The 20,498-nt window shown below is 37.6% G+C and overlaps 1 long non-coding RNA gene across 2 annotated transcripts; it reads right to left on the bottom strand.

Moving 5' to 3' along the window:
- Positions 1-993: 993 nt before the first annotated feature.
- Positions 994-19,009, bottom strand: LOC108408074 (uncharacterized). 2 transcript variants are annotated; one of them, XR_012127328.1, is made up of 4 exons: positions 18,122-19,009; positions 14,982-15,016; positions 7,260-14,037; positions 994-3,025 (listed from the first exon to the last, which is right to left on the bottom strand). It is a non-coding gene; the product is annotated as an uncharacterized lncRNA (long non-coding RNA). The 2 variants fall into 2 exon arrangements; XR_005059356.2 differs by lacking the exons at positions 14,982-15,016; positions 18,122-19,009 and having other exon boundaries at positions 7,260-14,968.
- Between the last annotated feature and the right edge of the window lie 1,489 nt (positions 19,010-20,498).

Genomic DNA, 20,498 nt, shown 5'->3' with positions numbered 1-20,498 from the left:
CTGTAACAACCTCAAAAGGAAGGTGATATTATTACCCCTATTTCACAGATAAGGAAACTATTTCCTTATCTGTAATCTTAATCTCTAAAACATAAAGACATTAAATAACTTGCCTAGGCCACACACCTAGAGGGCAGCAGAGTCTAGATCTTAACCTAGGCACTCCAGCTTCAGAGTCTGCTCTCTTAACCACTATGCTATTAAGCCAAGTTTTTGTTCAAAGCTTCCAGACACTCAAACTTTAAATAATGAACTAGAGAAAAAAGAATTACCCAGTATCTATTTTACTTCTATTTTCTCTGTGTTAGAAAATTATTATTGATTGGTCTGGAAAGGGTGATGAGTTAAGCAACTCTTCAGACAACATCTCAACAATCTGTAAAAATTAAATTTTAGGCACCTGTGTCTGGTCCTTCAACCCATTACCCATGCCCCTCAGCTTTACTCTTATCATTCTATATTTTGCTCTGTACATTTTCCAGGCTCTCTTGTCAACTTAGTTTGCTCTTACAGTCTGCCAGGTGGAGCCACTGGCAAATCAGAAGGCAGGAGGAAGAGAGATGCTTCCTACTTTGGGCTCTCAAAGGTAGCAGTTGCTGACAAGAGTTACAGTGGCACCAAAAGTACAGTTTCTAGCCCTGGTTAAGGTGATACTACTTTGACTAACTTAGATTTGATAGTAATAATGTCTCTATCAGGGCAGTAGTAGGTACAAGCTTGTGAGCTTTGCTCCAGGAATATTAATTTCTGATCTCCAGGTATCATCCCTTCTTCCTTTTGTTCTATCATTCTTTTCAAAATCTTTCTAATTAATTCTTTTTATTAAATTCCCTGTTTGAAACATCAAGAGTAATTTCCCTTCACCTGGCTGGACCCTAAGACCCTAAAGAACTTACAGATGAGACTGTTGGATCTCTATCTAGGATATTTGTAGCCTGCTGCACGTTTTCTTTGGGTGACATGAGAGAACAAAAAACACAGACAACACAGACAGATAGACAATGGCTGCAGCCCCGATGTGGCGCAGCACCTTTATTTTTATACTGTCTTTCTCGGATCTCAGCCAAGTGAGATCTTTCTCATCTTTCTCTTCTCAGGGGGGGCAGGCCAGAGCACCTTGTTGATTTTCTTAGAAACTGCCTGGTAAGCAGGGGCGGTGTTTTCACACGTCCTTAAGGTCTCCCTATTTTCAGAGTGAGGTGTCTTGGCTCGTCTTTGAGGACAAGATATGTTTTTGTGGGCGGATAACTTCCAAGGACTGCACCGGTTGTTCTCAAGCTGGTGCTTTCCTATGCTGCTTTCAGACATGGGGGAAGGTGCTTTCCCATTCTGCCTTCAGACATGTGAGAAGACAAAGGCCTTCCCCTACATCTCCTCCTTTCTTTAAATATTACATGGCTGAGATCGAACATGTTGACAGACATAATTTGAATATATATATAGGTTTTAACAAACTACTAGTTAAATTGCATACACACATTAACAGAATAGGAATACAGATACATAACAAAGGCAGGCTTACAATTAATAGTTATATCTAATGAAATTACGAAAACCAGTTAGATAGCTCAGGCATTTGTAAAAACTTATTGACAATATGATGGCTATCATCTAATTGATTTTGGGTAGTTTGAGAAAAATCAGACAAATTAAAACAGCACATTCTTGGAAACTGCTTACATTTTTCATGTTCTATTAACAGCAGACAATCTATAGTAGCGTGATTCTGAAGTACCGCAACTCGCACTTCTCCCAGTTCTTGGTTGAGTTCAGATAATATAGAAGCAGTCAAATTTGTTGTTTTACTATATGCGCAGGCCAGCTTAGATATCTCCTTTAACATTCTAACGACAAGTCCAGGAACCTGCAGGAGGAACGCAGCTGCAACTGCAATAGCGGCAGGATCTGAAAGTTTCAAGTTTTCATCACAATCAGATGGCAGAGCTCGGAGAAGTCTATTGGGCTTATATCTTGGATGATTTATTATGGCAGGAAGAATGCATCCCACACCACAAACACCTTGATAGTGTGGAGAGAGGGCTTGATATGTTTCATTATCACACAAAAATACCCAACCATTCAGAAGTCTATATCTAGAAGACCATTTTACATTGATTGTAGAATCACAGTAAGAGGGTACATGAGTACAATTAATACAATCAGTAATTATAGTAATACTAACAGGTAAATTTAATTGGGCATCAGGAGCAAGCACTTCAGGGGGAAGAGTGATGTTTATGCCTGATATGTTAGTGAACACTGTAAGAGGAAGTCTTGTGCCTATTAAATTCTTCTTCAGCAGTTCACTGATAGAGGACTCTCTTGCTACACAAAAAGATGACATGTGCAACCCTTACTTGCGAGTTGTTGTAACCACAAATTAGGTGAGGAAAAATTATTTTCTGGCATGAGTGATATATTTAAATATACACATAATTACTCTATGATAGGAGTTCTTTTTTGAAACTTTTCACAGGTGTAATTGCCAATATCTTCTCTGGACAAAACTGCTTTATAAATACCACAATGATCACCATCTCTAACAGAATATCATTCCATCCAAGTTTTCCTCCATCATTTGTCTCTATATTTCTTCACCATTCTTTTTCCATACTATAGGGCCTATAGGAGTGGAGCAAGTAGATAAGCAATACAGAGCTACACCACGGCTTAAATAAGGAGGGTTGCTTACACTTGCTGTTATAATGCAAGCTTGTGTAGTATGTACATATGTAAGTGCCATTATTGGAAATAAAAACAAAGATACTATTATTTAGTTGGGCTTCAGTTTTCCATGTCTGATGTGCAGACTTTTGTTGAGGTTTTTTGATGGTCACCTTCTGGAATGATTCTTCTAGAGGATGTTGATGTTGGAAGTTCTTCTTTATATTGTATCTGAATTCATTCTCTGGGTAGCTAGATCAAGCGTTGATCCTCTGTAACAACACAGCAAACTCTTTGCCCCACACCTTGATATGACTTTTATGCCATAGTGAAGAACCTATTGGAGATTACCACACAGGAACTGTTGTGGTTTCAGAAAAGGAAATATTATCAGAAAAATGTATTTCCACTGCTGATCGTCCGTCACCTTTTAAAAGATCAAAATTAAGGATATGTAAAGCATGCATTGATCGTCAATTTGCAATTAATTTTGTCATATCGGGAAGTAATCCCCCCTCTTTGTATTAATAAATAATGTTTAAGAGTAAAATGACAATAGTCAATGAGAGCTTGGCCTGTAGAATTGTATGAAATGCCTGTTTTATGAGTGATGTTATATAGCTGAAAAAATGTATGTAACACAGAGGAGAGGTAAACTGGAGCGTTGTCAGTCAGCTTAAGAGAAAAAGCTTAAAACATTTTATCAGCAACCCTTGAAACAAGAAGCTACATAATCATTTTTCTTTAGTTTACTTAATTTTAGGTAACTAATACCTATTCTGCTGAAATCTAGTTCTTTAGTAGCTTAGGAGTAATTAAACAGTGATTATAAACAAGAAAAGATTCACAAATGACAATGGTTAAAGATCTGATGAGAACTTACTGTAAAATAGTTGATATATGGAAGTTTGGATATTTCTGTAACATAAAACACTCAGTAATAAAATTTAACATTATTCCTTTTGATAGCCCTTTCCAGGTAAGTATATATCAGGTAAATAAGCCAAATTAGTCAAATATTTTCCTTGATGAGGAGAAGGAATTTCTCTGACATGTTCCAGGGGCCCTCTGGAAAATATCAGAGTTAACTAGAGGTAAAAATACTTTTTTAAATTTTGTCTTGGGAAGTTGTCAAAAGTTTTTAAGGCACTTGCCTAAATAGAATTATAGTTATTAAATAACACTTGTTATTTAACTAGAATAATAATAAAAAGGTTTAAAAGCAAATACAGAGCTTTACATAGTTAACAACACTAAGCTTAGTCTTTTTAAAATTAATCTTATTTTCTTAAATACACAGACAATTCATTAAGTCTTTAAGCATAAGAAACTATTTTAATAACTAATTAGAAAACTTTCTACAATCTTTCAACATTAAAGGTAGTCTAATAGACTTTTGTTCTTTTAACAAACAAAAATTCTAGTCTTGCTATGTACGTGATATCAATATTTCTTTGCTTTAATTTCACATAGCATGATTATGTCAATCTTTCATAAACCTTTTACAACTTTTCAGTGTTTTTTTCTTGAACAAATAGCTGTACTTTTGAATTGTTATCTTCTTTTACTTTCAACACAATGCATTTCTATTCTTTATACCTTTTCTTATTAAAACATACATTCTTAGCATACAGAAATGTTTTCCTTATTATATTAAGTCAGTTTAATTAGCACTTAGAACTATTTGGTACCTTAACCTTCAGTGAACACTGAAAAATAGACTATTGTAAACTGTTACACCAGCATTCTTCAGATTGATACATTTATGAACATATTTTATCATTTTTGGCAATTGCCTTACAGGACAATTTCTCATTAAATACAAAATATGTCTATATAACTTAGCAAAACTTCAAGAATTTTGGTTACCACAAAAATTCTCAGGCTGTTTGCAGATATATACACCGTTATACATTAATACAGTATTATTATTAAGATGTTCATTTGCTACACTTGTTTCCTTATTTTTAGCAACCATGCTAGATTACTTACAAAACTTTTACTACACATCAAAGTCAAGCTTTTCTTTAAGCATCTTCTTGAAATGTTTAACAGGTAACATCAACTTAAATGACTTTAAGTAAACTTTGGCACCTGATAACTATAAGGGCATGTCCATTTCAGTTAAGCTTAAATTAGCATTAATGCTTAATATTTTTTATTAGATTTTCTGGAAGTTTTAGAATGCTCAATTTTCACAAGCGCTTATTTTTAAATCAATTTTTATTAATACCATCCTGAGGTAGAAAATATTTTTTATTTACACACTTAGACACACAAACATACAGACTGAGACATAATGACTTCAGTTAGCAACACTTTTCATATAAAAACATATACACAGAGAAACTGACATAAAGATTTGAGTTACTAATATTCAATTGTCTTCTTTCTTTTTAGCTTACTTGATCAAAGTACTTCAGTTTTCAATATTACACTCTAAGGGCGAGCAGTTTACATTACTGGGTTAAGGTTTAGACAGCCCCAGTCCAGGGAGCTGGAAATAAAATGCATGTACAATTCTAGCATGAGTTATTTATAGCCAGGCTGTATTGTAAAAGATAAATTTCTTCTATCTCAGGGACTCTAATTTAAAACTTCCCAATTTTCAAAGATAATGATGAACCCAGAAAGTAGAATAGATTTTCACTAAAAGAATTTAGAAAACTAGTTCTGTATTGTAGTAGTTCATGGGACTTATGACTATTTTCCTTGTGGCAAAATATATTTAGCTACATAACATTATATTGTATACTTCTTTAAGGGGCCAAGCCTCTCTAATCAGAGTGTTTGTATTGAGGCCAGGTTTGTGTGCAGAAGATAAGACACTTCCTTCTTAGAGTTTAGGGATTGAATTACGCTCAGTTAGTTTTCCTAGTTTTTTCTGCCTGAGCATTAGTCATTCTTTGAGAGCCCCCGGCCTGTCTGATAAGTGCAGGGACTGTGCGACCTCTCACTGCTAGAGTCTTGATTCGGATTACAAAAGCTTGTTTCCCTTTCTTGGGGCTGCAGACAAGTAAATGCCTAGCTCTAGGACAACTGCCTCTAAGGAAAGGAGTTAATAGAATAGAGCTATTTACATGTTGGTTTGAGGGTGTAGCTTGATTATTTTACAGGCTCTATTTACATTACCTTAGATGCTTTTTGTAAGAAATTATATTTTCTGTTTTGCATTCTCTTATTTGTCCACTTTTTCCACTATTAAAACAAGTTAGTTTTAGGAGTACTTTTTTGAAGTGCAGCAGCAAGAATTTCAGCTTGATAAGCAACTCTGCCTATGCCAGCACAGGCTCTTATAAATTCATCAACTGGAGTGCCGCTAACTTTTAACGGACAAAGCACTTTCTGGCACTCTGGGTTTGCATTTTCAAATGCCAGTACTTGAAGAAGCGTGTTAGCTGCAGGACTATCTCCTAAGCTGCGGAAAACAGCATCCTTTAAATGAGATAAAAAATCAGTATATGGTTCCAAAGGACCTTGGGTGGTTTTTGTGAATGAAGAGGCTATCTTTTCCTGAGATTTCAATTTTCATCTATGATTTTAACACTATGGACTTCACTTGGGTTAAGGCCAAATCACTAAGTCTAGCTTGAGCTTCCAAGGAGGCATGAGGCACTGTCCCGGTGAGTTCAGACTCCACCGGACCAGGAGGTTGCCGAGTGGCATTCCTCCTAGCTTGTGAGGTAGCTTCTTCATACCACCAGCTTTTTAACTGAACCATTGTGAACCTTCTAAAACAGTTTTACAGATATTTTCCCAATCTAAGGGTAGCAACAAATTTTCTGCAGAAACAGTCTTAAGTAGGCCTAATACAAAAGATTGAAGGCCATAATTTTGGACAGCTTGTTTTAACTCTTTCAGGACCTTATATGTTCCTGGGAGATAATTTGCCTCAAGTCCTCCTTGAGGGAATTGGATGTTAGAAGGGATCTCTCATCTAGTGATTGGGAAGACAGAACTTCATCACAAGCACCAGGACCAGGTCCTTTGGGAACAGTAAAGGAGCGTCCAGCAGCTGGCAGCGGCGGTGGAGGTGGGAGAAAAGTGGGAAAGGCAGAAAGCAGCGGAGCAGAGGGTGAAAGCTTGGGGGGACTGGTAGCTACTGTCAATTTCTCTAAACTCCATCAATATATTGTCTTCCAGATCAGACTCAGCCCCACCCTCGTCAGGGGGAGGTGGCAAACTCAAAACCTCTGGAACATCTTCATATAAGGACTACGTTTATCAGAGACAGCAGAGCGAGCATCTCTCTCAGAGTCCGTTTCTAACAGCTGCAAAGCTTGAGAAATAGAGGCACAAAGGGACCACAAAGTAGCAGGCATTGTGTCCCCCTGTTGATGAGCCTGGCGAAGAGTTTTAACAACTTTACGCCATGCTTCATTATTTAATTGCACCTCTGACTGAAAGTGAAACCAAAAGCAATGCTTCCGGACCCTGGTAAATAAATCTTTCAACAGCTTATCTTTGGCAGTTAAGCCAAGAGAATACAGAAGTCCCTGTATGAGCTGTTGATACTCCCTCTTTAAAGAGGGAGAGTTCCCCACTAGTACTCCTTATTTCTTCCAGAAGTCCAACTATCGCGGTTGTCGGCTTACCCGATGTTGGTCCCCTTCTGGGTCTCAAGTCACCCCTGGCATCCCCTCTCCAATTTCTTCAGGGTTGTGAGGTCCTGCCTCACAGTGGGGTCGTCCACTCGAGCCCCACGTTGGGCGCCAGATGTAGCGTTCCGCACGTTTTCTTTGGGTGACATGAGAGAACAAAAAACACAGACACCACAGACAGATAGACAATGGCTGCAGCCCCGATGTGGCGCAGCACCTTTATTTTTATACTGTCTTTCTCGGATCTCAGCCAAGCGCTATACTCATCTTTCTCTTCTCAGGGGGGGCAGGCCAGAGCACCTTGTTGATTTTCTTAGAAACTGCCTAGTAAGCAGGGGCGGTGTTTTCACATGTCCTCAAGGTCTCCTTATTTTCAGAGTGAGGTGTCTTGGCTCGTCTTTGAGGACAAGATATGTTTTTGTGGGCAGATAACTTCCAAGGACTGCACCGGTTGTTCTCAAGCTGGTGCTTTCCCATGCTGCTTTCAGACATGGGGGAAGGTGCTTTCCCATTCTGCCTTCAGACATGTGAGAAGACAAAGGCCGTCCCCAACAATATTCGAGAAACTGAAAGCAGAAAAACACTGTCCTTTTTTGAAAAACCTTTTCTGTTGTAAAGAAATACACTACAGAAAAGTGAGCCCACAGAAATATGTATCTCAAGAGGTTTTCAGAGAATCAGCCTGGTAACCAGCACCCCAGGGTCCCCCTTTTCCACAGAGGTAACCATTAACCTGATTTTTATGAGAATCATGTCCTCATCTTTCTTCATAGCTTTACCACCTAAGCATGTATCCTTGAACATTAACGCTTTAGTTTTTCTGTTTTTTTGAATTGTTATATACAGGAAATCAAACAGTATATGTTCTTCTGTTTCTGGTTTCTTTCACTCAACATTGTATTTGTGAGATTCATCCATTCTGACTCAAGAAACTGTAATCCATACATTTTATTGCTGTATAAATCTACTGTATGAACCAAGATGCCTATCAAACATGGTGCTTGAGACTGTATTAATAATGTAGGTAACATTAGATAAAATATCAATGAACTAGATGGCATGCTGTGAAGGATGACCAACACAGTACATGTCTAGTTGTTCATACTGGTTTGGAAAAAGAGAAGGCTTGGGGAATATAAGAAAAGGGAGCCACAGCTGCCTTAAAATTTTTAAAGAGCTACCATGTAGAAGAGAAACTGAACTTATTCTCTGCCTTTTCAGAGGGCAGAATTAGGACCAACATGTAGATGGTATAAATAAGTACATTTCAGCCATCTTGTCACTATATTCTTGTCCTTATCATCCCATAAAGTTCTTGGAGATAAGCTGGTCAGATAGGCAGGCCATAACACCTATCTAAATATGGAGAAACTAAAATGATCTGCATGGCTATTTGCCTAGGGTTTTCAAATGCAAAATATACTTATAGACATAACCCTTATCTCAGCATTCTCTGCAAGCTTTCTGTTCAGGGAGCCTTTTCAGCTGGAGCAAGCAGAGGCAAATCAATAGAAATGATGGGCTAGGAACTGTAGTAGATACTGACCATATGAGCAATGAAAACTAAATAATGTGAAGACCTGAACTGGAAAATTAGGATGCCATTTGGGTGTTATGCTAATCTTGAAAATCAATTCCTATATAGGTAATGTTGGGAATTTTTCCAAGGTGACCTGAAATATATAAAGTTAGAGGAAAGACAGCAGAAATTATGTGGTGCCTCTCTGTGTGTAAATGCTATCCGTCTTACAGAGTTACAAAGTTCAAATAAAATTAAGTAAATATAAGCACTTGATGAACACCAAGGAGCATTAAACTAGAAGATAAGCTTTTAGAAAAACAAGGTTTCAAAGAACTCTCAGAAGAACCAGGGTTTAGTCTGAATAATTTTTCAGAAATGAGGGTCCTAAAAATTTCCTGATGAGATTCTTGAACAGAATTAAAGATGCAAGAAGAATTAACCTCTAGAGTGGGAGTTAATTTTGTGAATATGAATAAAACACAAAAGGGTATACCATCAGGCTTTAGACCCTTAGATCAAAATTTTGCTAAGAAAAAGCCTCTCCTAGTCTACCACCTCCTTAAATACTCTACCAGGGGTTTTTCTTTTATAGGTGATAAAAGCATTAAAGTTGTTGCTTAAATGGTAATTGCAGAGAGATAACTGATAACCAAAGTGCTTTTGCTAAAATGTATTCTCCTGATATAAGCGTATTAAAGAAAGAGTTATGGAATCTGATGTCAACAGTAAATGGTAGAATAAAAAAGCTATCTTACCTATCTTAAGCTATCAGATTCTATCTTAAGATTTTGGTGAGAATTTTAGTCATTTGTAATAATATGGGTACAATGATTTCAATTCTACCTCCCTCAACCTACTATTAGCCATCATATGATGTCTCATTGTATTTAGGTGTGGGGGAAAATGGAGATAGAGAAGGAATACAATATTTAAGGGAAATCCATGTCTAATAGGAAAGCCAAGTAGATGCAGTCGTGTATTTTTTTCTTTTTTTAGTTAAAGAAAATGAAAACAGAATAGAAATAAAAGAATGTTATTTAAAAGTTGCAGCAGACAGAAAATTATAAAATATTGCTGAAATTTAAAAAAGTTCAAATAAATAGATTGATATATTATGTTTATGGGTTAGAAAACTCATTATTTTTAATGTGTTAATTTTACCCAGATTGATATATAGATTCAATACAATCTCAACAGAAGTGCCAACAAGTTTTGTTGTGTAAATCAAGATGGTTCTAAAATTTATATGGAAATGCAGAGGTCCTGGAAGAGCCAAAGCAACTTTAAACAACAACAAAGCTGGAGGGCTTACACTATCAGATATGAAGACTTGTATTATAATGCTACAGTAATTATGACAGTGTGGTATTTGTGCAATGATAGTCAAATAGACCAATGGGAAATGACATCAGCAAGAAGGCCATGTAAGATGCCCTTTACTCATATACTGCTCTCAACATCAATTTAGCACCCATCTAGAGACAAAAGTGCCTTTGTGGGAGCTCTGGGTTCTAAGTAAGAAATTGTGAAACCCTGATACAGTCTAAGAATGCAGAGAACCATTTTGAGAAGACAAGCTGCTGACTTGCCTACTACAGACCCAGCTATAGACAGAAACAACTCTAGACCCAGAAACAGCTCTGTAACCCTGAAGACTCAGCTACAGCCCCCATTTAGCTTTGGTTCAGTTACTAGCACCATCCTCCAAGGGACTCAGAAGGAGTCTTACCCATCTGTAAGTCAGATAATAGGCATACAAATCTCAGTCCAAACTGTGGCCTGTGGAATGAGTCTAGCCCCTCTTAACTGCAGTCTGGGAATCCCTAGAGAACATAACTTGGAAAATCACCCATGGAAAAAAGAGCCTTTGTGAAAGTGTAGAAGTCTAGAAGAGAAGTTCTAGCACACCACTTGAACAACAAAAAAAAATCCAAGATTGGATACACTGGAGAGAGTAAGATGAACAATATAACTTTACTTGTATTACCCGTACCTGCAGGTAGAATAGTTCAGTACCAAGAGAGCACTGGTCAGCCTGTGAATCCTCCCACAGGGGAAAATGAGAAAATGTACATAAGCACCCAGTTTCCCCAGCTATGCAGGACCTACCAACAAGGCCCATTTCTCTTTTGGCCCACCCAGAGTACCGAGGTGTGAGTTTCACAACTTGAGGTCAGTGATGAGCTGGAAGAATAACATCCAGGGCTAAGAATGGAATATCAAAGAAACATGGATCCTAATAACTGTGTCAGGAATTTTCCACAAGCCATTAGGGACCACTCACCCGAGATTACCCTGACTGGCCCACAGGTCCACAGGCATGCCCATAGCTCCATGCACCTCATAGTCATGCTCCGCCCCCCCCAAACCTTGGCTGGCTCCCTGAGCAAGCCCCTATTGACAGTGAGATTGAGCTTTTCCGGACAGCTAGGGGGCATGTGCAGAAAGCCAGAGCAAATCTGTGGGCCTGAGAGAGACCTCCAACTTGAACATTTAGAACCATCCTTGAAAGCAAAAGGCAGGCTGTTAGTATATGGCCTGATGCTTTGCAAGACCAAGGGAAGGTATATAAGCTTAAGAATTCTTCCACAAGAGGGAGCAAGAGGTGTAGAGTGGGCACATCTTTAGAAGGTCTCAGAATCCCTAGGATAGCTGACAGAAGGTATTTCTCTCCTGAAGTCACTGCAGGAGCGAGTGAAGGAAGTGAGAACTACTTCAAAGACAGCAGTGCAGGACTTCCAGGAATGTGAAAAATCAAGGAAACATGATACCACCAAAGGTCAATAGTTTTCTAGTAACTTACCCCAAAGACATGGAGATCTGCAATTTACCAGATAAAAAATTCAAAATAGCTGTTTTAAGGAGTCTCAATGAACTTCAAGAGAACACAGAAAGACAAACAAATTTATAAAAACAATACACAGAAGAATGAGAAGTTTAACAAAGAAGTAGAAATCACATAAGAAACAATCATAGAAATTCAGAAGCTGAAGAATACAATGAATTACATTAAAAATGCAATAGCATTAAAGTCAGAATGGATCAAACAGAATAATCTGCTAAGTATAATTATAGAATCTTTGAAATTATCCAATCAGAAGTGAGCAAAGAAAAAAGAATGAAAAAGAGTGAAGAAAGCCTACCTGAACTATAGGATGTCATCAAGAGAAATAATCTGTGAATTATTAGAGTCCCAGAAGCAGAGAGGGATAAGGGGGCAGAAAGTGTATGTTAATAAATAATGGCTGAGAACTTCACAAATCTGCGGAGAGATCTAGACATCTGAGTTCATGAAGCTAATGGATCACCTCAAAATTTCAACCTGAAATGATCATCTCCAGGACACATTATAATAAAATTACCTAAAACCAAACAGAGTTTTTAAAGCAGCAAAAGAAAACAGTCCCTCACATACAAGGGAACCCCCATAAGGCCACCAGTGGATTTCTCAGCCCAAATTTTGTAGGCCAAGAGAGAGTAGGATGACAATAAACCTAGGAAAAAGCCTTCCAACTAAGAATACTTTATCTGGCAGTTATCCCTCAGGAATGAAGGAGAGATAAGGACTTTCCCAGACAAACAAAAGCTGAGGGAGTTTGTGGGTAAAATTGTAATATTTCCAGAATATCTTGCCTGGCTTTAGTATATCTGCATATCAATAGGTGTTCAGAGGTGGAAAAAAGTATGGTTTATTGCGTTTGCATATCCTCAGAGGCACAGAGAAGTTTGTCTCCATATCAGTGGGTAATTACCTGGGCAACGGAGTACTTATCTGTACCTGAGAGGTGAGAAGGAGGGCCAGTTTTGCTTCCGTTGGAGCAGGAAAGAGAAGAGCGCGGACTGCAGTTTGTAAGCAATAAATGGGTTTTAAACTTTATTTCTCCCTTTGACTGATTTTGGTTTTTAGAGGTATTTCATCCCGGGATTTCCTCTGCCCGAACTTACAGAGTTCATCACCCTAGACCTACATTACAAGAAATGTGATGAAGAATTCTTCAGGCTGAAATTAAAAGATACTAATAAGTAATATGAGCATATAAAACACACTGGTACAGGTGAATATATAGTCATATTCAGAATATTCTAATACATAATATGGTATTGTGTTAACCACTTAACTCTAGTAAAAAGGTTAAAGGGCAAAAGTATTAAAAAATAAATATAGCTACAATAATTTGATAATGAATACATAGTATAAGAGAGGGGGCAAATTGTGATATTAAAAACAAAATACAGGAGGGGGCAATAGGCTAGAGTTTTGGGAAAACTGTTAGGGTCCGGGCTTCCGAGGCTTCCCCAGAGAACAAACTACACAGGCATAGAGATGTAAATTCAAGCAAAGTCTTTATTCAGCTAGCTAGCTGAGGTCCAAGTCAGCCCGATGCAGCAGGTCTCAATAAGGACCCTGAGCGCTCAAAGCCAAGGGTTTATATAGCATTTTCAAAACACTTAACTCATAGTAATTTTCCACAGCTGCACATTATTCTTGCAAGACATACATCCTGGGGTTAGGCAGGAGCAAGATAAGACCACTCCTCAATTGTCAGGGAGGTTCTGCACGATAAGCTTGGTATGTAGGATTAGCTGACCAAGGTTAGCTGACTAAAGGCCACAGCTGCCCACCATCTGGTGTTCATGATTAGCTTGTTTTTCAAGGCCTTACCCAGTTCCAGTTTTTCTTTCTAAGTCACATACTCAGAAAATGGCTTCTAGGCTTTTAAGATGGCTATGCTTATGCTAACCTATTTCTATTCTTACATTCCCCTCTTCTTCTTGTATCTATTTCAATCATGAAATTAGGGGTCATCTGTTTGGTTAACACTCTGATAGTTCTGTCTCAACACTATGATTTGCATGGTGCTAATGCGTTCTTTGATAAAGGTAACACATGGAGTGACTCTGGTCTGGCGGGCTTACTACTTGTTAGAATAAGCTGGGGTGGTGCTGATTACTTCTGTCCTGTTGCAGAGGGAGGTGTAAGTTTTAGGAACTCTCTCAATGAAGGTTCTTTGCTTACTTACAGAGGATAAAGTGAGTCTTGGTCTTTGTCTCATTCTCTCTTCTACAGATAGGGACTCTAGCTGCTGCTAGGGAAAAGGGGCGATGACCGCTCTGGCTGCTTCGTGCTGAGAAGGGGGCGCAGTAAAGGGTGCAGCTAGGTCTCTATCACTGGTCAGTTGAGAGGGCCTCAGAAGGCTGGCGCTTCTATTCTGGGTTTCATTTCTATTACTATTTGCAGTTTTGTGGCTTCTAGGCAAGATAAAACAAATTGTGTTATTAGGTTATGTAGCAACATCTGGAGTTGGATTTTTTATTCGGGAAGGAGGCTGCCATTATTGAAACAATACTTTTCTCTAAAATCACCTTCATTTTTATTAGAAGTAACCAGGTTAAGAAAATAATTAACAGCTGGCTTGATCATTTGCACAAGTGCAGCAAGAAGAGCAATTGATTACACAGGCTCTTTTAAATATGCTTTGCTGGAACTTTTTGTAAGGAATTTCAGATTGAACTTTTAAAGGCCTCTTGAGACCAGACAGCCAAGCTAGACTTGCCATCAGGCTTTGCCTGCAGTACCTGTAGATTTGGATGAATTCTTCTCTTCTCGAGGTCTCTGCACCTACCAGGAAGTGACCTTCTTTACTCACCTGGTAAGGCTGCTGGGAACTCTGTAAGCAAGGTACCAGGCCAGTTCTTCTAAGGGGCTTTGTTGGCTTTATAAAGTCAATCTTAGTTCCTTAAAGTTGTTCACATCTGAGTCCATGCACATGTCTCTCAGGTATGACATTCCAGTCAAAGCCCTGGCAGTATAACCAGTGTTCTTAAGTAGTCTTCTCACAAGGAAAGCAGATTCTTATTGAACTCGTGCAAATAAACATACTGCCATGGAATACAAAAACAGTCACTGAAAGTTTTTAAACTCTGGAGGGATCAGGTAGAGAGAAGGAAGTTTCAATTCTGCTCATAAAGATAGTCATTTACTAAACTGTTGTCAGTTTAAGAGAACAAGGTTAAAACACTTTATCAGCAACATTTGAAACAAAAAGACACAAAATCATTTTCTTTAGTTTATGTAATCTTATGTAACTAATACCTGTTCTGCTGAAATCTAGTTCTTTACCAGTTTAGGGATAATACTATAAATGACAAAAGACTTGCAAATGACAATGCTTAAAGATCTGATGAGAGCTTACTGTAAAACAGTTGACATAAGGAAATTCTGATATTTCTGTAATACAAAACATTCAGTAACAAAGTTTAGCATCATTTTCTTTGACAGTGCTTTCCTGGTAAATATATATATATATATATATATATATATATATATATATATATATATATATATATAATAAGCCAAATTAGTCAAATACTTTCTCTAATGAGAAAAAAAATCTTCTGACATGTTCCAGGGGCCCTCTGGAAAATATCAGAGTTAACTAGAGGTAAAAGCACTTTTTTGCATTTAATTCTTTTAGAAATGTCTATCATTACACATTTATTATCTATATACCCAGCACAGTAAACGAGCTACCTTAAAAAGATGGGGCAGCAGGGGAGACTGCTGCTGTCAGTTTTAAAAGACAATATATAGAAAGTCAAAATAATTCTAGGTTACCAAGCATTCTTGAGAGAATGGTAGCAGATGGTAGATTCCTCTGCTTTCATCTTCAGGAAGAGAAAAAAAAGCTACAATAAGAATTCACATTTAGCTGGAAGAACTGTCTAAACTCAAGACAGAGTATAATATCACCAGGCATACAAAAGACCTGTTAGAGATACATACAAAGAATGAATATGGCTATAGTCAAATTCAACTTAAAAGTTTAAGCAGAATCTCAAATTTAAATGTCTCTTTCCTTCACACAGATATTCAAATCTGACCAGAAATATGCTTTGAGATGAAAGAGATCAGGCATTTTACCTCTTCATTTAGGGATTGAGAAATGATGACCTTTGGCTTTCTAACCAGCATTTCATTCATGGCGTCAATAGTGGGTGGTGGTGACATGGAAATGTATGCTGGATATTTGGATGGTTTAAAGATCATATACAATCAATAGCTTACAAACAGTGAAAATAATAAGAACATAACTCAGCATAAGTGTCTAAGACCAGATACAAAAGCAGAGAAAGTGCTTAAGTCTACAGGTCTTCCCTGAAAGCTTCAAGAATGTTTTACTCTTTAATAGTAGATAGAGCTTTTAATAGAATTTGCATAGCAGCTTATAAGATCATTTGCATTAAAAAAATATGGAGAGTCCTCCATATTTTTTAAAACATAAAAACATATCCACAGCATATAAATTAAACAAGAAGACCTGGTGGTTCTCAAAAAAATCTATTACAACTTTTCTCAAAAGTGGTCACACGTTCGTCCATCTAAACCTTTACAGTGAAACCTGTTTTTCTGGGAGAGACATAATCTTGTCCAGATTCTACACAGTTTAATTTTTAAGAATAAATTTTGGTTTGTTAACTAAGTGCATTTAATCAGCTGAAAAAAGCTTTGTTACCATTATGCTTAGGATAAATTAAGAAAACAAATAATCAGTAACAACTTTAATCATTTGTTGGTTAGAGATTTTTCCACTTATAAAAATATATGGAATAAATAATTCAATTTCTCAGGCCATGCAATCATTTTCAATAACAAAATATTTCAAAGGCAAATAAAGGTTATACAGTTGTTAACAAACTTTAGCTTTTAGTCCCTTTAACATTATGATTTCATTTTTTTTTTTTTTTTTAATATTCTGGCAACTCACTGAGACTTTAAGCATGAGAAACCGCTTTGATCTTTCAACATTAAGAGCAGACTAACAGTTAAAGAAAACTGTTTAACTGGAAACAAGATTCTAAGTTTGCTGTGCACTTGATATCAAGACTCACTTGCTTTAATTTCACTAGGCACGACTATATCTGTAAGAATATAGTAATTTATTCTTCATTTGCCCCATGGTCCCAAGCACATAAGCCGGTGAGAATTATGCCTGGGCTTGCCTGCGGCTTGACTGGGTTTATCTCACCTTATCTCTAAACATCCTGACCCTCCCCCCAAGCAACAGGCTGAGCGGATCTTCTACAACAAAAGGCACCACGCTGTTTTCTCTCTTCAAATAAATAGCTGTACTTTAGAACAAAGTTACTTTCCTTTATCACAAAACACATTCTTTAGCATGCAGAAGACTTTTCATTCTTTATACTTTTTCTTATTAAAACATACATCTTTTAGCATAGAGAAATGTTTTCTTTATTACTTTAAGTAGTTTTAATTAAAACTTAAAACCATTAGAAACTTTAATTTCCAGTGAACACTGAGAAGCAGGCCATAGTAAATTGTTAAACTAACATTCTTTAGATTGACAAATTTATGAACACATTTTATAATTTCTGTAACCATGAGCTTTACAGCACAATCTCTCATAGAGTATATCTTCTTAACTTAGCAAAACTTTAAGGTTTTAGGTTACTACAAAGATTTTCAGGCAGTAGGTAGGTATACACACTGTAACACACAATTAAAAAGGTGTTCACTTGTCACACTTATTTAGTTCACTCATTCGTAACAACTATTCTAGATAACTTACAAGACCTTTACTGAATATTAGACAAAGCCAAGCTTTTGAGCATTTCATTCTTAAAAGATTTAGCAGATAACATGACTTAAATGACCTCAGGTAAATTTAGGCAGCTGATATCCACAAGGACATGCCCGCCTCAGGCAAACTCAAATTAGCATTAACGCTTAACACTTTTTATCAGGTTTTCTGGAAGTTTTAGAATACTTAATTTTCACAAGCGCTTGTCTTTAAATCGATTTCATTAATACCATCCGGAGGTAAAAAGATATGTTCATTTACACGCTTAGGGGGTCGTCTGAGTCTGTCCCATGGTGAGAAAGAAGAAGGAAAAAGAATATGAGGGAGACAAAGGCGAAGGATGAAGATGCCACTTCAAACAAAATGACTGTTGTATGTGCTTGTGAACGAGTGCCTGTCGTTGCACAGTTTTCCTTCCACGGGGGACGCGAATTTATCTGGGATTCGCGGCTGTGACCCCCTTATCCTGTCACGGGAGTCTTCTAGCGGCGGGCGCCCTAATGGCTCTTAATTGCCCGACCCGTGCCCACGGTGAATGATGTAGTGGCAGAAAGGAGGAACGGAGAGAGCAGGAGAACCTTAGAACAAGGAAACTTAAAATGAGAAGCGCAAAAAAATATATAAACCAAAACCAAAACACAGTAAAACAATTAATAACACCAAGCACACACACCACATCTGATCGCACTCGTTCGGACCGGTCCTTCTCTCACTCTGGTGCGCACCACACTCACCACTTTCAGGGTCCTCAAAAAATCTCGCAATTCTCCTGAAGGGCATCCACTCGGACTGCCGCAGGGTGACGAGCTCGATCTTTTCCTCCTCGGGCGCCAGTTTTCTGCCGATCGGATTTGCCTTCCTAAGGCCGAGTCACTCGGACCCTAGGGCCAGGATTGGTTACCTGGGCTTTTACCCAGGGTCGCTAACCTGGGGGCCGGGACTACCAGCCCGGACTTCCTCACTCGGGACCACTAACCCGAGACCATACACGGGATGGCGACTCCCGCTTTATAATGGATTTATGCAGACACGAGGGGGCGACCCTCGAATTACACTGCCCCGTCCGGACAATTAGACCTTGCCTCCAGCTGTCCTTTGTTCTCAGGGAAGCCGCTCATATCCCGGACGAGCCCCCAAATGTTAGGGTCCGGGCTTCCGAGGCTTCCCCAGAGAACAAACTACACAGGCATAGAGATGTAAATTCAAACAAAGTCTTTATTCAGCTAGCTAGCTGAGGTCCAAGTCAGCCCGATGCAGCGGGTCTCAATAAGGACCCTGAGCACTCAAAGCCAAGGGTTTATATAGCATTTTCAAAACACTTAACTCATAGTAATTTTCCACAGCTGCACATTATTCTTGCAAGACATACATCCTGGGGTTAGGCAGGAGCAAGATAAGACCACTCCTCAATTGTCAGGGAGGTTCTGCACGATAAGCTTGGTATGTAGGATTAGCTGACCAAGGTTAGCTGACTAAAGGCCACAGCTGCCCACCATCTGGTGTTCATGATTAGCTTGTTTTTCAAGGCCTTACCCAGTTCCAGTTTTTCTTTCTAAGTCACATACTCAGAAAATGGCTTCTAGGCTTTTAAGATGGCTATGCTTATGCTAACCTATTTCTATTCTTACAAAACACCAACTCAAAAAGATATCTGTACTACCATATTCATAGCAGCATTATTTTAAATGGCCAAGACATTGAACAAAACTTAGGCAAAACTGAAGTGTCCATCAATGGATGAATGGATAAAGAAATTTATACACACACACATACAATGGAACATTATTCAGCCATAAAAATAAGGAAATCATACCATTTGCAACAGCATGGATGGACCTTGAGGCATTATGGTAAGTAAAATAAATCAGAGAAAGACAAATATGTATGATCTCACTTACATGTGAAATATAAAAAATAAACCTAAAAAAATAGAAAAAGAGATTTGACAGATGGTTAAGAAAGGTGGAGAGTGGGAGGAGGGAGAGCTGGAGGAAGATGGTCAAAATGTACAAACTTCTAATTGTAAGATAAATAAATACTAGGGATGCAATGTACAACATGATGATTATAGTTAACACTGTTGTGTGATATATAGTAAAATTGTTAAGACAGTAAATCCTAAGAGGTTCTCATCACAAGGAGAAAAATTTTCTTTTTTCTTTTCTTTTAATTACATTTACATAAGATGATGTATGTTAGCTTAATCTATTACAATAATCATTTCATAATATATGTAAATCAAACCATCACACTGTACACCTTAAACTTATACAGTGATGTATGCTAATTATTTCTTATAAAAGTGGAAAAAAGAGATTTGAGTTTTTGTGTGCTAAGTTGTTATCAGTGGAAAATAAACTGTTATATCTGTAAGATGTTTTATGTAAATCTAATGGTAACTGCAAAGCAAAAACCTACAGTACATACACAAAAGATAAAGAGAAGGGAATCAAAGTATACCACAATGGAAAATGCTCTACAGAGGACAAAAGCAAGAGGAAAAAATGAACAAAACAGCCAGAAAACAATAAATTAGTAAGTCCATACCTATCAATGATTATTCTAAAATTTAAATGGAGTAAATCCCCCAATAAAAAGGTATAGAGTGGCTGGATAAATAAAAAACAAGACCCAGCTATATGCTGCCTACAAAAGACTCACTTCAACTTTAGAGACACACACAGGCTCAAAGTGAAGGGATGGGAAAAGATATTCCATGCTAGTGGAAACCAAAAGAGAACAGGGTAGCTATGCTTACAACAGACAAAATAGATTTTTACTCAAAAGCTGTAACATGAGACAAAGAAGGTCATTATATGATGATAAAAGGGTGAACTCATCAAGAAGCTGTAACAATCATCAATATATATGCACCCAACATCAGAGCATCTAAATATATTAAGAAAAGACTAACAGATCTGAAAGAAGAAATAGACAACAATATAATAAGTGTAGGAAACTTCAGTACTGCATGTTCAATAACAGATAGATCATCCAGACAGAAAAATAATTACAAAACTTTAAATTTTAACTATGCTGAAGACCAAATGGACCTAAAAGACATATACAGAATGCCCCATCCAACAACAGCAGACCATACAGTCTTCTCAA

This window comes from Manis javanica, chromosome X, assembly GCF_040802235.1.
Source record: "Manis javanica isolate MJ-LG chromosome X, MJ_LKY, whole genome shotgun sequence".
NCBI classification, from domain to species: Eukaryota; Metazoa; Chordata; class Mammalia; order Pholidota; family Manidae; genus Manis; species Manis javanica.
Note: the sequence above shows the minus strand (reverse complement) of the source record. Positions and strands in the feature narration are given on the sequence as shown.